Genomic DNA, 18,559 nt, shown 5'->3' on the forward strand with positions numbered 1-18,559 from the left:
TAGCAGGGTGGGAAATATGAGTGAGGGGCAAAAATCAGGTTCACGCCTGATTTCTCACTTTCTCCCAATATTGCCGACTGCATTCAGCCGGTGCAATCAGCCTCATGCCTGGAAGGATGTGAGGCTGATTTCAATATCAATGATGTGTTGTGCATTGCATATCATTAACAAGCCAGGGCGTAATAGCTCAGCCTCACCTTTCTGACCTCGCCGGTGAAGATTCTCACTGGCAAACATTACAGATGGTCCTCACCAACAGGGACTTGCTGATGGGACTGGAGGCCACTGAAGCCCCCAGGGCGGTTTGGGGGCAGTGCCAGACTGATACTACCCACTGGGCACCCTGTCATTGCCCACCGGTCAGTGCTGAGGGGGGCAGACCTGACCGGGCTGAGCCGGGAGGGGAGAGTTCTGTAGGAAGGGAGGGAAGTGGGGAACTCTGCATCGGTGGGTGGGGGCTGGTCAGTGGGGCCGGCGATCGGAGGTTGAGGCTGGCGATCAGGAGGCCAGCGATTGGGGGGGGAGGCAGTGATCAGGGGACTGGAGATTGGTGGGTAAGGGGGGTGGAGGGGGCGCGGTGATCAGGGGGCTGGCGATCGGGGGGGCCAGCAATCTGGGGAGGTCAGTGAGGGGGATGGGATTGATAAATTTCCAAGTGCTCTGTGTGCACAGTATACTGGGAGATCGGGGCGCCAGTGCAATGGCACCCCTAGCAGTCTGCAGCCGGCTTCCCGGCATGAATAGGCTCCATCTCCCCACTACTGGTGGGAATCAGATTGTGGCCTCTTTATTGCACAGAATGCCGTAAACTCACGTAAGTTACCTCCCATTTTCTTGCTCATTCGACACTTTGAGAAAATTGTGCCCAACATTTAGGCTTGGGCTGACTTCTCTTTTAAGGTCAAGAGGTCCATTTTAAAAACTTAATCTGAAAGAATGCTCACTCAACTTTGCAGTCAAAACTTTGCTGTAGTATCTGGTATAACTATGATTTTTAAATTAATGTTGAGTTAAACCCAACTAATGCTGTGAAGGGAACAAATGGGGCAGGGATGAGAGTGGAGTGAGTGGGTGATAGGAAATGAAGGAAAGAGAATGGAGGCGTGAGAGAAAAGAGCATAAGCGGGAGGTCAGGAAAAGAAACATAGCGGAAGTGGAGAGTAGACTAGGGAAGAATTGAGGAGTGTTTCAGCATCTGATTTCTCTCACTTGGGAACTTTGTGGGAGTGTTGTGATTTTTAGCCTCTGACTGTATTAAAAATTGTTTTCTGTTGCATTGCTGGTTTTATCTTTTCTACCAGTGTTTTATTGTTTTAGTGTTGAAAAATTTTGTATTTTGATATGAGTGAGCATCTTATGCCAGATATAATTTTCAGGCTTTCTGGTTAGAATTTTACTTAAGATTACATAGGATATGTAATGCAGAAACTGGCAGTGCAAACATATGAAGTCAGAACAGGAGTAGGCCATTTGACCCCTTAAGCCTCCTCTGTTGTTCAATAAGATCATGATTGATCTGACTGTGGCCTCAACTCTGCATTCCTGACTCACCCCAATAACCTTTGACTTCCTTATTAGTTCAGAAACTGATGGAGGAAGCCTGTAATTTAGGTTGAAATGAAGATTGAGACATTGAAAAGGGAGCATTTCCACAGGGTTTGCCTAATCATTGACAAGATCACCGCCCCCCCCCTCCCTCCAATCTTCCGGCTTTGGTCACTGTGTGGAGATTGCACATTCTCCTCGTGTCTGTATGGGTTTCTGACAAATGCTCCGGTTTCCTCCTATAACCTGAAAGACATGCTGGTTAGGTGCATTGGCCTTGTTAAATTCTCCCTCGGTGTACCCAAACAGGTACCAGAGTGTGATGACTCGGGGATTTTCACAGTAACTTCATTGCAGTCTTAATGTAAGCATACTTGTGACACTTATATAAACATCTAGGCCCAATCTGTCCCTTCTTTCCTTGTAAGATAACTGCACCACCCCCCCAACTATTTCAGATATCTGTTGCGCGACCCTGCCCTGATCTGCTTCTATTACATTCTTTTCATTTTTTGGAAACCTGAACTGTACACAGTACTCTAGATGTAGAGGTCAATTCTCCTGTTTAAAGTGAAAGTGCTCCCACTGGCACTGACAGCGCTTGCCAGCCTATTCAGGTCATTTAAATGTGCCAAGGGACAGTGCCAGAGACCATTGCCAGGCGACTGCCTGGCCGTGTCACCCTCCCCATGGAGATATATTGACCTTTACAATGCCGGGGAGGCCCCCAGGACAGGTTCAGATCTAGGTGAACTTGCTGGAAAGGGTGCCGGTGTTATGTCATGCCGAAGCCTGCTACAAATCCGGTGAACGGGGACAGAGAGAGCCCTCGCTAATGACATGCTTATACATTAAAACGAGCTTTCTGTTGTTCCGCAGTGTGGGTCACACGACTCCACCGGTGAAGGGCTGGTAAGATCAGAACTCGGAAACTCACTGGCATGAATCACACACTCCGGATTTCGAGCATGCGCTGCCATTCCCGCAGATGGAGAGTGCGGGCTCAAAACTGTCCCCATTGTCTCTGATGACCCGCACCATCACTAGGGAAACAGGGAATGTAACATTCACCCCTTCTTTTCCATTAGAGGTTTTAATGAAATCAGAACCTGCCATTATGGCTACTGGACTAGCCTTCTGGACATTTGTCAATGATCCCACTTTTCCTGTTCCTGGTATGGTCTACACGTGGGCTTCTCCACAGGTATCATGACATTGTTGGTTCTCCTTATACAGCACTTCCCAGCGGCCTTTCAGCACCAAGGATCTGTTAATTACAATATCAATTTCGCAATCAGCTTCCTCAAAAACCAATTTTATCTCCTGAAAACATATCATCAGTGGTGTCTGTCCAGCAGGAAAACCAGTTGCCAGTGAGACAACAGGAGTATTGCACTATATATTCTTCAATGTTTGTACTGCTTTGGACACCTGAGATACACGCTGCAGCAGTAGTAATACCATTACTGTCCATATTCAGACTCTTCAGCAGGTCTTCTCTGATTGGGTAAATGGCTTTGTAGCAGGCTAAGTGATTCTAAGTGATGGGTGGACTTAAAACTGGGAGTGTTTCAGATCCGACTTTCAGACCCATTCTCAGGCGCTGCCATACGCACTCTGCCTGAAAAAATATCAGCGATTCCAAATCACGCTGCAGAAGCCTGTGGGCGGGGCTTAACACGCCCGAAAGCCTGCACCTCCAATTGGTGCCTCCAACTGCTCATGTGCAGAAAAGAAAATAGAATGCAGATTCCCTGCCACATCGCTCGCAGGCCGGATAATGCCTCCCCCTGGCCCCCACAGGTATTGCCCCACCCCCTCAACATTACTGACCCCCTTTCCCCCAAGAATCTCAGGCAGAGTGGCAACGGACCCCCCTCTTGCCTCTCACTGATCACAGACAGAGTGGCAGCGGATCCCCCCTTCCCCCTCACTGGTCACAGGCAGGGTGGCAGCAGACCTCCCCTTCCCCCTCCACCCACTGATCTCAAGCAGAGAGCCGTCGGACCCACCTCCACCTCCCCACAACCCCCGCCGATCTCAAGCAGAGAGCTGTCAGACGCTTGGCACTTACCTCTTCCCTAAATGGAGCGCCCGAATCGGACTTTTGTGGAGCATGTCAGTTTCGCGCCGATTCTGGATGGGCGAATGAGGTGGTAAAGGGGAAATGCCGGTAATGTTGGGTCAATTTAAGTCCATTTAAATGCATGCAAATGGCCTTTGTGCCTGTTTCAGGTGCAGTCCCGATCGCGGCCATTTTTGGGCCTTGGTAAAGGGCGAACCGGCGCGGAGGCAGACGCAGATTGCGCTACTCGCCTCACGCCCAACTTTACCAAGTTTCCGTGCCTGAAAACGGCCACACGATGGTAAAATTGGACCCAGAGTCTCTGGACATTTGAAGGTGTGTCATCACCAGATGACACCAGAAGTCGACACGGTAACAGCTTCAGCAGCCATGCAGCTTGCCACTCCTTGGTCAAAGTAGTTGTTTGGTACATCTCACAACAGCAGGTTGGTTCACCTGAACGTTGGATATCTAGTAGCAATTCCCAGCTGCCATGGATGCCATGTAAATTCACAACTGCTGCTTCTTCCAGAAATTTGGTTCTTGTCTCAACAGAAATCCCATTGCTGAGATCTGGGCCACCCAACACACTATCTCTCACGCCCCACCCACATTCCAATATTACCCTTCTATTGCTTAGAATGATGCTGGTTTACCCACCTATTGTTTTCCACCATTAATCTACTTTAATATCCCCACAACATTGAATTTGTTTCGGAATCTGTAATGAGGAATTTTATCAACTTTTGGAACCATGAGTATGGAGTGTCAAATAATTCAAGATTATTCTGCTGAGTATTGGGGTATTGTTGGTCAAGAAACAGCTAAGCTGTGTAATATAATGGAAGATGGGTGGGTTGGTAATCTGGAAAGATAAGATCCAACTGGAAGAAAGAACCTTTTTTCACTGATCTTCTGTGATTAAAACCGACAGAGGAAGCCCTTGATCTAGGATGAAACAAAGATTGAGACATTGAAAAGGGAGTATTTCCACAGGGTTTGCCGAATCTTTGACTCAGGTTATGCGAAGAGATAGGGTGGGAAATGTAAAGCAATTCAATTTGCTCTTGTTCGCTGTGTGTGTGTGTGTGTACTGCAACTGCTTGATGTCCCCAGGAGCTGATTTGGTTCAGTCGCCTGAATTGTCATTTCAACTAAATGAGGGTCGCCAGGGAATCAGAAAAATTCCAGTTTTTGAAGTTTTCACTGTCATGCACGCACAGGACCCCAATCATGCCGTGAATTCACACTGCAGATCACTAACTGTGCATATGATTCGTAGTGGACCGCAAGTTTCCATTATTTCAACAGGAGCTGCCAATTCCATCCAGATGTTCTCTGCAGATCACTCTGCCCCAAATGTGCAGTCAAATAACAGCCTACTTTGCAAAGTAGAGCAACAACATCAGGTCTAATCCTACATGTCCAGGAATGTTTGAACATGTGTATAAATATAGGTCCTGTGTGAAATTACTGATATGTACAAAATACCTCAGGTATTTGTTGGCAACTAAATCATGTAGCTTAGGAATCCACGACCAGTGACACAGTAACTTCTCAAATCAGTTCATCGAAGTTTAATTCTCAAACGCAGAAGTAGCTTTGTTTAAGGACTGGGCTGCAACATTATTATCCCAAATTGCACACTATTGAGTTTGTCCAATTAATGAATTGGAGCATAGAAATGCAGTTACTGCTTCTCTTGATCAGGAATAACTGATGCCTGTGGGATTTCCAGCCGAGGGGTGGTGGCAGGGGGTGGGGATGTGGGAGGGTGTTGAATTAGGTTTCAAGGTCGCCATCACATTAAAATGTATATAAATGCGTTCAAATCAGGTTCTCCCCCATTCTGAGACCTGTGACGGGCTGGACACCCAATAGGAATTCCGATTTGGCCCTCTTGTCCAATTCAATAGGCCACCAGGATCCTTGGCTAGTTCGAAACCCAAAGAATCCCCCCGTAGTCTTACAAATGTCCTGTACAACTCTAGTAACCATCCCTGCTTTTATATTCTAAAGGTAATGGCCATAGTCTCAAATGACCATAGGCTGCTCTCCCCTTTGAGGGGGAGAGTTGAATGGTGGCAATTTAAACTGAGGATCACCACAACTCACGTGAGTGGCAAGGTTGAAAAGGCAGGCCTTCATGAATAACCTCAGCAGGTACAGGAATTGAACCTGCATTGTTGGTGTTGCTTTTCATCATTAACCATCTGCCCCGCAAACTGAGCTAAACCGACCCACAAATGTCCTGTATGGTGTAGTAAAACATCCCTGCTTTTATATTCTATCCCCCTTGAAATAAACAACAACGTTCCATCTGCCTTCTGAATTACTTGCTGGACCTGCATATTAACTTTTGCTGATTCACGTACCAGGACACTCTGTACCTCAGAGTTCTGCAATCTCTTTACATTTAAATAATTTACTGCTTTTCTATTCTTCCAAACAAAGCGGACAAGTTCACATTTTCCCACATTATGCTCCGTCTGTCAAATTTCTGCACACACACTTGACCTAACTATGCCTCTTCACAGACTCCTCATATCATAGAAGAATAGAATTCCTACAGTGCAGAAGGAGGCCACTCGGCCCATTGAGCCCACACCAACAACAATTACACCCAAGCCTGTAACCCCATGTATTTACCTTGCTCATCGCCCTGACACTAAGGGGCAATTTAGCACGGCCAATCAACCTACTTTGCATATCTTTGGACTGTAGGGGGAAACCCATCACCTGGAAAAATCCCACGCAAACATGATAAGAACATGCAAACTCCACACAGTCACCCAAGGCTGGAATTGAACTCGGGTCCCTGGCGTTGTAAGGCAGCAGTGCTAACCACTGTGCCGCCTTAACAGCTTACTTCCTACTTATGTTTGTGTCATCAGCAAATTCCGCAACCATACATCTGGTCGCTTCATCCATGTCATTGATATAAAATGTAAATAGTGAGGGACCAGCACTAATCTTTATGACATTCTCGTTGTCAAATCTTGCCAACCTGAAAAAGATCCATTTATTCCTATGCTTTGCTTCCTGCTTGCTGACCAATCCTCTCTCCCAATCACATGATTGGCACTGCTGGTTGCTTCCTCACCAAAATCCTTTTCTAGCCTTTGGTCCTCATTCTTTTGATCAGTTGATCTCTCCCCTTCGTCAGTTTGCAAGGGTTCCCAACTGGAATCCACCTCAGGAAGCGTAAAGGATAATATGCACCTGTTTACATCAATGGGGACGAAGTAGAAAGGGTTGAGAGCTTCAAGTTTTTAGGTGTCCAGATCACCAACAACCTGCCCTGGTCCCCCCTTGCCAACACTATAGTTAAGAAAGCCCACCAACGCCTCTACATTCTCAGAAGACTAAGGAAGTTTGGCATGTCAGCTACGACGCTCACCAACGTTTACAGATGCACCATAGAAAGCATTCGTTCTGGTTTTATCACAGCTTGGTATGGCTCCTGCTTTGTACAAGACCACAAGGAACTGCAAAAGGTTGTGAATGCAGCCCAATCCATCATGTAAACTCGCCTCCTATCCATTGAGTCTGTCTACACTTCTCGCTGACTCAGCAAAGCAGCCAGCATAATTAAGGACTGCACACGCACCCCGGACATTCTCTCTTCCACCTTCTACCTTCCAGAAAAAGATACAAAAGTCTGAAGTCACGTACCAATCCACTCAGGAACAGCTTCTTCCCTGCTGCTGTCAGACTTTTGAATGGACTTACCTTGCATTAAGTTAATCTTTCTCGACACCCGAGCTATGACTGTAACACTACATTCTGCAGTCTCTCGTTTCCTTCTCTTTGAACGGTATGTTTTGTCTGTATAGCGCGCAAGAAACAATACTTTTCACTGTATGTTAATACATGTGACAATAATAAATCAAATCAAATCAAATCTTTCCTGCGTTCCCCATTGCAGTCTCCTGTCTGTAGCTTCTCCCCCTGCTTATGGGATTTCCCCAGAACCTGCATAAAATCGCTGCTCTGCTTCCAACTCTTACCCCCGCCACCATGAACTCCTATTTTGCGTAATAACCATTAATGTGGCACCTTGTGAAATGCTTTCTGGAAATCTAAGTACAACGCATCCAAAGGTTCTTCTTTATTCGTGTTGCTTGTTACCATTAGGCTCACCCAGTTCATGCTCCCATTGATACTCCACTTGAGCCTCCTTCTGTCATTCCTCATCTAACTCTACCAGCGTAACCCTGCATTTCCATTTTCCTTCATATATTTATCAAGCTTCCCTTCAATGCATCTACTCTGTTTCATTCAACCACTCCCCAGCGATGGTGAGTTCAATATTCTGACCATTCTCTGGATAAAGAAGTTCCTTCTGAATTACCTATTTGATTTCTTGGTGACTATCTTTTCATTTTGCTCTTCCCCACAAGTGTTTGTTCTATCAGAACCTTTCAGAATTTTATAGATCTATATTAGGTCACCGTTCAGCTTTCACTTTCAAAAGAAAAATGATCAAGCCTCTTCATTGTTTCCTGATGAGTATATCTCATGTTCCTGGACTGTCCTGGTAAAACATCAGGACAGATGTCCTGTGCCATCTTGCCACTGGGGATATTTTCCAGTGTCAGGACAAATTAAATAATTACAGTCCCCATTAAGGGCGATTCTCACAGCAGATGGGGTAATGCCAGTTTCATGGAGGCAAATTAACTGCAGCCATTGAAGTAGGAGGCCCTGTGTCTGAAATGGGTGTGAGCCGGGAAGGCCTTCTCAGCATGTCTTTTTCCTTGATCCCTTGAACTTTAAGAACATAGAAACATAAGAAATAGGAGTGGGATTAGAAAATTGGGATTCTTCAGCTTGCTTCACAATTCAAAATGATCATGGGTGATCATCAGCCTTACCTCCACCTTTCCATCTGCTCCCATATATCTTGAATCACTGTGAGACCAAAAATCTGTCTATCTCAGCCTTAGATATATTTTAACAATGGGACATCCACAAGTAGGTAGTGAATTCCAAACATGCTCAACTTTTTGAGCAAAGAAATTTCTCCTTATCTTAGTTCTAAATGTTTTACCTCTTATCCTGAAGCTGTGTCACCATGTTCTAGATTGCTCAGCTAAGGGAAATAACCTCTGTGTCTACCTGGTCAACCCACTTTGGAATTGTGTATTTTTCGATGAGGTCAGAACAAAGAACAAAGAAAATTACAGCACAGGAACAGGCCCTTCGGCCCTCCAAGACTGCACCGACCATGCTGCCTGATTGAACTAAAACCCCCTACCCTTCTGGGGACCATATCCCTCTATTCCCATGCTATTCATGTAATTGTCCAGACGCCTCTTAAAACACAGTATGGCATCTGCTTCCACTACCTCCCCCGACAGCGAGTTCCAGCCACCACCAGCCTCTGTGTAAAAAACTTGCCTCATACATCTTAAACCTTGCCCCTCACACCTTAAACCTATACCCCCTAGTAATTGACTGTTCCACCCTGGGAAAAAGCTTCTGACTATCCAATCTGTCCATGCCCCTCATAATCTTGTAGACATCTATCAGGTTGCCCCTCAACCTCCGTCGTTCCATTGAGAACAAACCAAGTTTCTCCAACCTCTCCTCATAGCTAATGCCCTCCATATCAGGCAACATCCTGGTAAATCTTTTCTGTGCCCTCTCCAAAGTCTCCGCATCCTTCTGGTAGTGTGGCGACCAGAATTGAACACTGTAATCCAAGTGCAGCCTAACTAGGGTTCTATAAAGCTGCAACAATTTGCCAATTTTTAAACTCAATGCCCTGGCTAATGAAGGCAAGCATGCTGTATGCCTTCTTGACTACCTTCTCTACCTGCGTTGCCACTTTCAGTGACCTGTGTACCTGTACACCCAGATCTCCCTGCCTATCAATACACTTAAGGGTTCTGCCATTTACTGTATATTTCCTATCTTTATTAGACCTTCCAAATTACATGACCTCAAATCTTTCTGGATTAAACTCCATCTGCCATTTCTCCACCCAAGCCTCCAATCTATCTATATCCTGCTGTATCCTCTGATGGTCCCCATCGCTATCCGCAAATCCAGCAACCTTTGTGTTGTCCGCAAACTTACTAATCAAACCAGTTACATTTTCCTCCAAATCATTTATATATCTTACAAACGGCAAAGGTCCCAGCACTGATCCCTGAGGAACACTACTTGTGTAGCGGGATCTTTCTCTTTACTCCACTTACAGGTATTTGGGGGTCTGCCGATAGCTGCAAGTGTCTCTCTCTTACAGGCCTTGAAATTTCAAAGGCCGGGGAATGCTGCACTGGGGCAACTCCGCAGGAGAGAGCACTGAACCAGGCTCACTGTTTATACCTGACCGGTAACCTGATACTTATATCACACAGCCATCCCAAAACTGCCACCAAGGCCTGAGTGATTCTCTCCCTTGTCGGTGGGACAACGGCCACCCTGCACCCACTCCACTCAAGTAGGTCTCCAAGAGAGAGAACAGAGAGACTCTGTCCTTTCTATCTCCTGACCAGCAATCTCCCTTGAGTGAGCGGGTTCGAATCGCTCTGATCACCCTCGGTTCTAGACTCCGGATTTATGGTAAGGGATATTGAAACTGTGACCTCGTCAGAGTGCGCTGATGAGAGAACAAAGGCAAGACGGACTCCAAACGAGTTTCAAAAACTTACAGTGATTTATTTAACAATAGAATCAACCTCTCGAATACCCCGCCACACATGAATAAAACTTATACTTTATACTATCACTATGGGAGAAAAGCTAACGGGTACAATGTAAAATCTTACTTTACACAGTTCAAAACAAGATTACTGAACTTTAAAATTACAATACATCACCCCTCCCCTTGCCTCAACCTCTATCCTATCCTCGGGAGCTTCACAAGGTTGGCTGGGATACTCACAATTCTAAAAAGTGGTGGGCTCGAATGTCTTAGTGCACGGTCAAAACTGGGCTGCTGTTGGTCTTCACCTCTGCACATCAGCTTGCGATTCTGGAAGAGAGCTCCATCTTGCTTGTCTGCCTCCCTTGATCTTAACTTCAGCCCAATTAAACAACCAACTTCCCTGCCCCCGCAGGTGACTTTCAAGGACAATGGGCTCCCAATCACCGGAAGTCTCGGTTTTAATTGAGTTAAGTCCAAACACAAAAGGCTGGAACTGCTTTGACCCCCGTGGGTTGTTATTTTAATGTCTGCTTAATGCTCCTCCGTATCCCATTAGTGGGATGGGTCTTCTTGTCTTCTGTGGATGGGCCGATTTCCGTGGCCATTGTCTCCCTGCTGGTCTGTTTACTGTTCGTCTGCTGGTCTCCATCTCCCTTTATCTTTCTGATGATTAGATCACTGGTGTGTCTGCCTTTCTGGCCACTTGTATATTCAGGGGGCTCACACCCTTTTCTTAGCACAGTCCACAGGCAGGTTATGTTTGTCCTGCCGAGCTTTCTGGGAGGTTTTTATCAGCCAGCAGCCAGAGTTGGCCACTTTTAAACTGTCAGGTTTCTCCTGAGTCCTTTTAAAATATGGAGGATTGCCCTGAAACTTACAATTGCCACAGCCCTCCATTCAAAAACACACCCTTCCAATGCTACCCTCTGCCCTCTGTCTTCTATGACCGAGCCAGTTCTGTATCCACCTTGCCAGCTCACCTCTGATCCCAAGCGACTTCACCTTCTGCACCAGTCTGCCATGAGGGACCTTGTCAAAGGCCTTACTAAAGTCCATGTAGACAACATCCATTGCCCTACCCTCATCAATCATCTTCGTCATTTCCTCGAAAAACTCAATCAAGTTAGTGAGACATGACCTCCCTTTCACAAAACCATGTTGCCTCTCACTAGTACGTCCACTTATTTCCAAGTGGGAGTAAATCCTGTCTCGAAGAATCCTCTCCAATAATTTCCCTACCACTGATGTAAGGCTCACCGGCCTGTAATTACCTGGATTATTCTTGCTACCCTTCTTAAACAAAGGAACAACATTTGCTATTCTCCAATTCTCTGGGACCTCCCCTGTTGCCACTGAGGATACAAAGGTTTCTCTCAAGGCCCCAGCAATTTCCTCCCTTGTCTCTCTCAGTATTTTGCGGTATATCCCATCAGGCCTTGGGGAGTTGTCTACCTTAATGTTTCTCAAGAACCCCAATGCCTCCTCCTTTTTGATCTCAACATGACTCAAACTATCTACACACTCTTTCCCAGATTCATCATCCACCAAGTCCTTCTCTTTGGTGAATACTGACACAAAGTACTCATTTAATACCTCGCCTATTTCCTCATGCTCCATGCATAGATTCCCTACCCTGTCCTTGAGTGGGCCAACCCTCTCCCTGGCTATCCTCTTGCTTTTTATATGTGTATAAAAAGCCTTGGGATTTTCCTTAATCCTGCTGGCCAATGATTTTTCGTGACCCCTTTTAGCTCTCCTTACTCTCTCAATCCCTGACCCGTCTTAGAAGTGTCTACGTCCGCTGATAGACTGAAGAGACTTTAGAGCTGCATGCTCTCTCACGGTCTTGATGGAAGCAACTACAGCAGTCTGCCATCCTTAATCTTCCAATTCTCTTTATAGGGTTGATGCCAGATGACTGGAGAATTGCAAATGTTACTTCCTTATTACAAAAAGGTATTGGATACATCCACCAAATACGGGCTAGTCCGTTTGATCTCAGTGGTGGGAAAGCTTTTCGAAAAGATAATCCAGAATAAAGTCACCAGTGACTTGTACAAATATGGATGAAGCATGGATTTAAGGGTAAATCGGTTCACTGTATTCCAATGCATGCGATAATAATCAATCAATCAATCAAATCATGTTCATCATATTTGATTTTTGTGATAAGGAGGAGGATAATGGCCTAGTGGTATTATCGCTAGTCTATTAATCCAGAAACTCAGCGAATGTTCTGAGGACCTGAGTTTGAATCCCACCACAGCAGGTGGTGCAATTTGAATTCAATAAAAAAAAATCTGGAATTAAGTGTCGATTGATGACCATGAAACCATTGTCAATTGTTGGAAAAACCTATCTGGTTTACTAATATCCTTTGCAGAAGGAAATCTGCCATTCTTACCTGGTCTGGCTCACATGTGACTCCAAAACTACAGCAATGTGGTTGATTCTCAACTGCCCTTGGGCAACAAGAGTTGGGCAATAAATGCTGGCCAGCCAGCTATGCCCATGTCCCATGAATGAATTAAAAAAAGATAAAGGGGAACAGAAAGGGTTGAGGAAGGTAATGTGGTTGATGCTGTGCACATGTGTTTCCAAAGGGGTTTGGTTGATCAAATGGAGGGTTAAAAAGAAACTCCTCTGCCCAGAAAGTGATGAGAAGACTGGTTGACAAGGAGGAGGATAAGGGGAGTGGTTGAAAAAAATTGCACAAATTATTCTGAAGGGTAGTACATCAAAGAGAAAGCAGCTGATGGAGTTGGCTGGGGCTTCGTCCACATGAGTCATGCGCAGAGCACGGTGGCAGGTTGCGACCACGCATGCGCGGCAACTGCCGGGAAAATGGCGGGAAGTTCCTGGCACGCGGGAAGTGAAAGTCCAACGGAAAATTAACGGACCCGCGGGGCGCAGAGAGACCGAGAGATCAATAAAACATCGGCACATTGATGGATGCGGGAGCCTCGCCACTTTCGGAGAAGACAAACAAACCGAATTGAAGACGAACGGGAGGGAACATTCTCGATTTTTCTTCAAATTCTCGGCCCCGGCCGAGGGAAAGTTTCCTGGAAGATTAGAGATCAAGAGAATTGGGGAATGTCGGAGAGACTGATCCTCGCTCTATTGGCCATCTGGGTGGCCCGGGTCACGGGTAATTCATTGCTTTTCATTGCTGCTTCTCAGCGATGGTTTCAGATCAGTGATGGGGCAGATTTGCTGGATGGGACAAAGCAGCTCTGCCCTCTGTACCCAGTGTAGGGTTTGGTGTGAATGTCAATGGGACAGAGCAGCTCTGTCCTCTGTACCCAGTGTAGGGTTTGGTGTTAATGTCAATGGGACAGAGCAGCTCTGCCCTCTGTACCCAGTGTAGGGTTTGGTGTTAATGTCAATGGGACAGACCAGCTCTGCCCTCTGTACCCAGTGTAGGGTTTGGTGTTAATGTCAATGGGACAGAGCAGCTCTGCCCTCTGTACCCAGTGTAGGGTTTGGTGTTAATGTCAATGGGACAGAGCAGCTCTGTCCTCTGTACCCAGTGTAGGGTTTGGTGTTAATGTCAATGGGACAGAGCAGCTCTGCCCTCTGTACCCAGTGTAGGGTTTGCTGTTAATGTCAATGGGACAGAGCAGCTCTGCCCTCTGTACCCAGTGTAGGGTTTGGTGTTAATGTCAATGGGACAGAGCAGCTCTGCCCTCTGTACCCAGTGTAGGGTTTGGTGTTAATGTCAATGGGACAGAGCAGCTCTGCCCTCTGTACCCAATGTAGGGTTTGGTGTTAATGTCAATGGCAGCAGGGTCTCAGCAGAACTGAATTAACATTTGTCAGTAACAATATCAGTCTATATCTTCCACCTGTCGTGCCTGCAGTATTGGCCTTTCTGATTTGTGCTTTTGTATGAAGGTGAATTTAAAGTCCAAGTGTTGAGATTGATGGAAGCAGTTTGACTTTGACCTGACTCTATAATTGGTGGGAGTGGAACATGAGTCTTGGCTGTTCATGCCGGCGGGACTTTCTGCTCCCGCTGCAGTAAATGGAGATTTGGCTTAGCGCCAAAGTCTCTGTCCTTGCTTGCAGAGATGGTGGGGCGTGAACCGCCAGTAAGATCGTGCCCCTTGAGTCTGAGTCCCCTGACCAAGTGGAGTATGATACTCTCATGCTGCTACTTTGATGCCAATTCCAATTTTTTTATTCATTGTGGGACATGGGTGTCGCTGGCTGGTCAGCATTTATTACCCATCCCTTGTTGCCTGAGTCAACCACATTGCTGTGGCTCTGGAGTCACATGTGGGCCAGACCAGTTAAAGATTTCCTTCCCTGAAGGACATCAGTGAACCAGATGGGTTTATCCAACAATTGACAATGGTTTCATGGTCATGAATAGATTCTTAATTCCAGATTTTTAAAAATGGAATTCAAATTCCACCATCTGCTGTGGTGGGTTTCAAACCTGGGTCCCCAGAACATTAACTGAGTTTCTGGATTAACAGTCTAGCAATAATACCACTGGGCATTGCCTCCCCAGGTTTAGTTTTGAACAATGTTAAAGTCGCTTTTTACCGATGCTGAGCTTGGAATACCAGGAAACGTAAGTTGCTTTTAAATTCACTTTTAAATTTACTTGCAGATCTAGAGATCCTCCGACCTCCGAAGGAAGACCCTGACCTGGCAGTGACCCAACGGACCCCAACACATGGGCCCGACCACCGGCTCACCCGCGACCCCAGGGACATCATCCACTTACCGGCCTTCGACCTGTCCACGACGGAGCGTGGTCTGGATATCGACCGACCGGCGAAGCCAAACTGCAACCCGAGAGCGACCCGGACAACCGAACGCGCAGACCCATCGACCGACACAGGAGCCACAAGCAACATAACAAATCCTCCATCCACACACCGACCAGAGCGAAGAACCTCATTGGACACAACTATACCCATAACACCGCAAACTACTCTCACCATCTCCAGGCTTGAAAAGAAACAGACACTCCAGGAAGCGTGGAACATGTGCAGGCCTGCAAGTGAGAGTAAAACAACGCGGTCCCAATGCTCCCCTCCCCAGCTTACTGCTTGCAAATGTCCAATCTCTGGAAAACAAGCTAGACGAGCTTAGAGCCAGACTCATTTTCCAAAGAGAATTGAGGGACTGTTGTGTACTCTGTTTCATGGAGACATGGCTCACTACTGCTTCATTGGATTGCACCCTACAACCAGAGGGCTTCTTAATCCATCAAATGGACCATACAGCGGCCTCAAGCAAGGCTAGGGGAGGTGGGTCTGCTTCCTAACCAACACCTCATGGTGCCTAGATGTAGCAACACTGGCAAGTTTCTGCTCCCCAGACCTAGAATAGATGACGCCAAAATGTTGCCGCTACTAGCTTCCGCAGGAGTTCACCTCCGTTATCCTGACGGCAGTTTATATCCCACCCCATGCGGACATGAAGATGACGCTGGATGAAGATACACCACTATGAATAGCCTTGAGATGAAACATCCTGAGGCCTTGTTCATTGTGGCCGGGGACTTCAATCAGGCCAAGCTCAAGAGTGTACTACCAAGTTACCGCCAACATGTCTCCTGTTCCACCAGAGGCCCAAACATCCTAGACCACTGCTACACAAATATCAAACATGCCTACTGCTCTATTGCCCGCCCACACTTTGGCAAATCAGACCACAAGGCTGTGCTCCTGTTCCTGGCTGACAAGCAAAAACAGAAGTCGGAGAATTCACCAAAGAAAGTCATGCAATGTTGGGCTGAGGAATTGGATGATCTCCTACAGGACTGCTTGGAGTTAATGGACTGGTCAGTACTTAAAAACTCTGCGACCAACCTGAACGAGTACGCCACTACAGTAACTTACTTCATTAGTAAGTGTGGAGAAGATTGTGTGCCAAAGAAGCAAATCCACATGTTCCCCAACCAGAAACCATGGATGAACAGGGATATCCACTGCTTGCTGAAGTCCAGGTCTGACGCGTTCAAGTCAGGTGACCCTGAGCTATGCAAAAAGCCAGATACAATCTAAGGAGATCCATCAAAGATGCCAAAAGACAGCACCGGACCAAGCTAGAGTCCCAGGCTAGCCACACAGACCCCTGCCAACTAGGGCAAGGTCTGCAAGACAAAACAGGCTACAGAATGAAGGCATGTAAAATCGCCAGCACCAACGCACCCCTTCCTGATGAGCTCAATGCATTCTACGCCCGTTTTGAGCAAGAGGTCAGCGAAAGCATGCCCTCCACCCTGGAAGCCCCGGATGAACCCGTATCTGGGGTCAGCATTGCAGATGTCAGAGCAGCTTTCTCGAAGGTCAACCCACAGAAAGCGATTGGCCCGGATGGAGTACGCGTATCCTGCGTGGATCAGCTGGCGGGGGTATTTGCAGAAATCCTCAACCTCTCTTTACAACAATCTGAGGTCCGTATCTGCTTTAAGAAGACGACCAGCATCCCGGTACCTCAGAAAAGACAAGCAGCGTGCCTTAATGACTATTGTCCGGTGGCTGTGACATCCATCATTATGAAGTGCTTCAAAAGGCTAGTCATGGCACGAATCAATTCCAGCCTCCTGGACTGCCTGGATCCACTACAGTTTGCCTACCACCACAACAGGTCCACAGCAGACACCATCTCCCTGGCCCTGCACTAAATGCTGGAACACCTAGATAACAAGGACGCCTAGGTCAGACTCCTATTTATTGACTACAGCTCAGCCTTCAACACCATTATTCCCATGGAACTCATCTCCAAATTCCGTGGCCTGGGCCTCGCCACCTCCCTCTGTGACTGGATCCTGAACTTCTAACACACAGACCACAATAAGGATAGGCAACAACACCTGCTCCACGATCATCCTCAACACCGGTGCCCCACAAGGCTGTGTCCTCCGCCCCTTACTATACTCCTTATACATCTATGCCTGTGTGGCCAAATTCCCCTCCAACTTGATTTTCAAGTTTACTGATGACAACACCGTGGTGGGTCGTATCTCAAACAATGATGAGACAGAGTACAGAAAAGAGATAGAGGATCTGGTGAACGGGAGTGGCGACAATAATCTCTTCCTGAATGTCAACAAAATGAAGGAGATTGTCATCGACTTCAGGAAGCGTAGAGGTGAACATGCCCCTATCTCCATCAATTGGGATGAAGTAGAAAGGGTCGAGAGCTTCAGGTTTTTAGGTGTCCAGATCACCAACAACCTGTCCTGGTCCCCTCCCCATGCCGACACTAGAGTTAAGAAAGCCCACCAACGCCTCTTCTTTCTCAGAAGACGAAGGAAATTTGGCATGTCAGCTACGGCTCTCACCAACTTTTACAGATGTACCATAGAAAGCATTCTTTCTGGTTGTATCACAGCTTGATATGGCTCCTGCTCTGCCCAAGACCGCAAGAAACTGCAAAAGGTCGTGAATATAGCCCAAACCATCACACAAACCAGCCTCCCATCCATTAACTCTAGTTACACTTCCCGCTGCCTCGGCAAAGCAGCCAGCAGAATTAAGGACCCCATGCACCCCTGACATTCTCTCTTCCTCCATCTTCCATCGGGAAAAAGATACAAAAGTCTGAGGTCACGTACCAACCGACTCAAGAACAGTTTCTTCCCTGCTGCCAACAGACTTTTAAATGGACCTACCTTACATTAAGCTGATCTTTCTCTCCACTCTAGCTATCATTGTGACACTACAATATTCTGCACTCTCTCTTTACCTTCTCTATGATCTGTATGCTCTGTTTGTATAGTGCACAGAAACAATACTCTTCACTGTATGCTAGTACATGTGACAATAATAAATCAAATCAAATCAAAATGCTTAAGGCATCTGATTCCAAGCTTTCCTTGAACACCTGGTGAAAGGTCGAGATTAATGATCTTAAACATTAACTAAGAAGAGGGAAATCACTTTGATAGGGTTGTACTATAGGGCCCCAAATAGTCAGCGGGAAATTGAGGAGCAACTATGTCAGGAGATTACAGATAGCTCCAAGAAAAATAGGGTTGTAATAATCGGAGATTTTAATTTTCCCAACATTGACTGGGACAGCCATAGTATTAGAGGGTTGGATGGAGAGAAATTTGTTGAGTGTGTTCAGGAGGAATTTCTCATTCAGTATGTGGATGGCCCGACTAGAGAGAGGGCAAAACTTGACCTCCTCTTGGGAAATAAGGAAGGGCAGGTGACAGAAGTGTTAGTGAGGGATCACTTTGGGACCAGTGACCATAATTCTATTCGTTTTAAGATAGCTCTGGAGAATGATAGGTCTGTCCCAAAAGTTAAAATTCTAAA

The 18,559-nt window shown here is 46.5% G+C and overlaps 1 protein-coding gene and 1 pseudogene across 1 annotated transcript in view; one reads left to right on the plus strand and one right to left on the minus strand.

Annotated features, from left to right (window-relative positions):
- The window catches only part of LOC144511734 (sushi, von Willebrand factor type A, EGF and pentraxin domain-containing protein 1-like), a 398,606-nt gene that overhangs the window by 48,759 nt on the left and 331,288 nt on the right, over positions 1-18,559 (plus strand). The gene's annotated exons all lie outside the window — the stretch shown is intronic.
- On the minus strand, positions 2,479-4,043 carry LOC144511689 (deoxyribose-phosphate aldolase pseudogene; annotated as a pseudogene).

This window comes from Mustelus asterias, chromosome 25 (genome assembly GCF_964213995.1).
Source record: "Mustelus asterias chromosome 25, sMusAst1.hap1.1, whole genome shotgun sequence".
In the NCBI taxonomy this organism is placed as follows: Eukaryota; Metazoa; Chordata; class Chondrichthyes; order Carcharhiniformes; family Triakidae; genus Mustelus; species Mustelus asterias.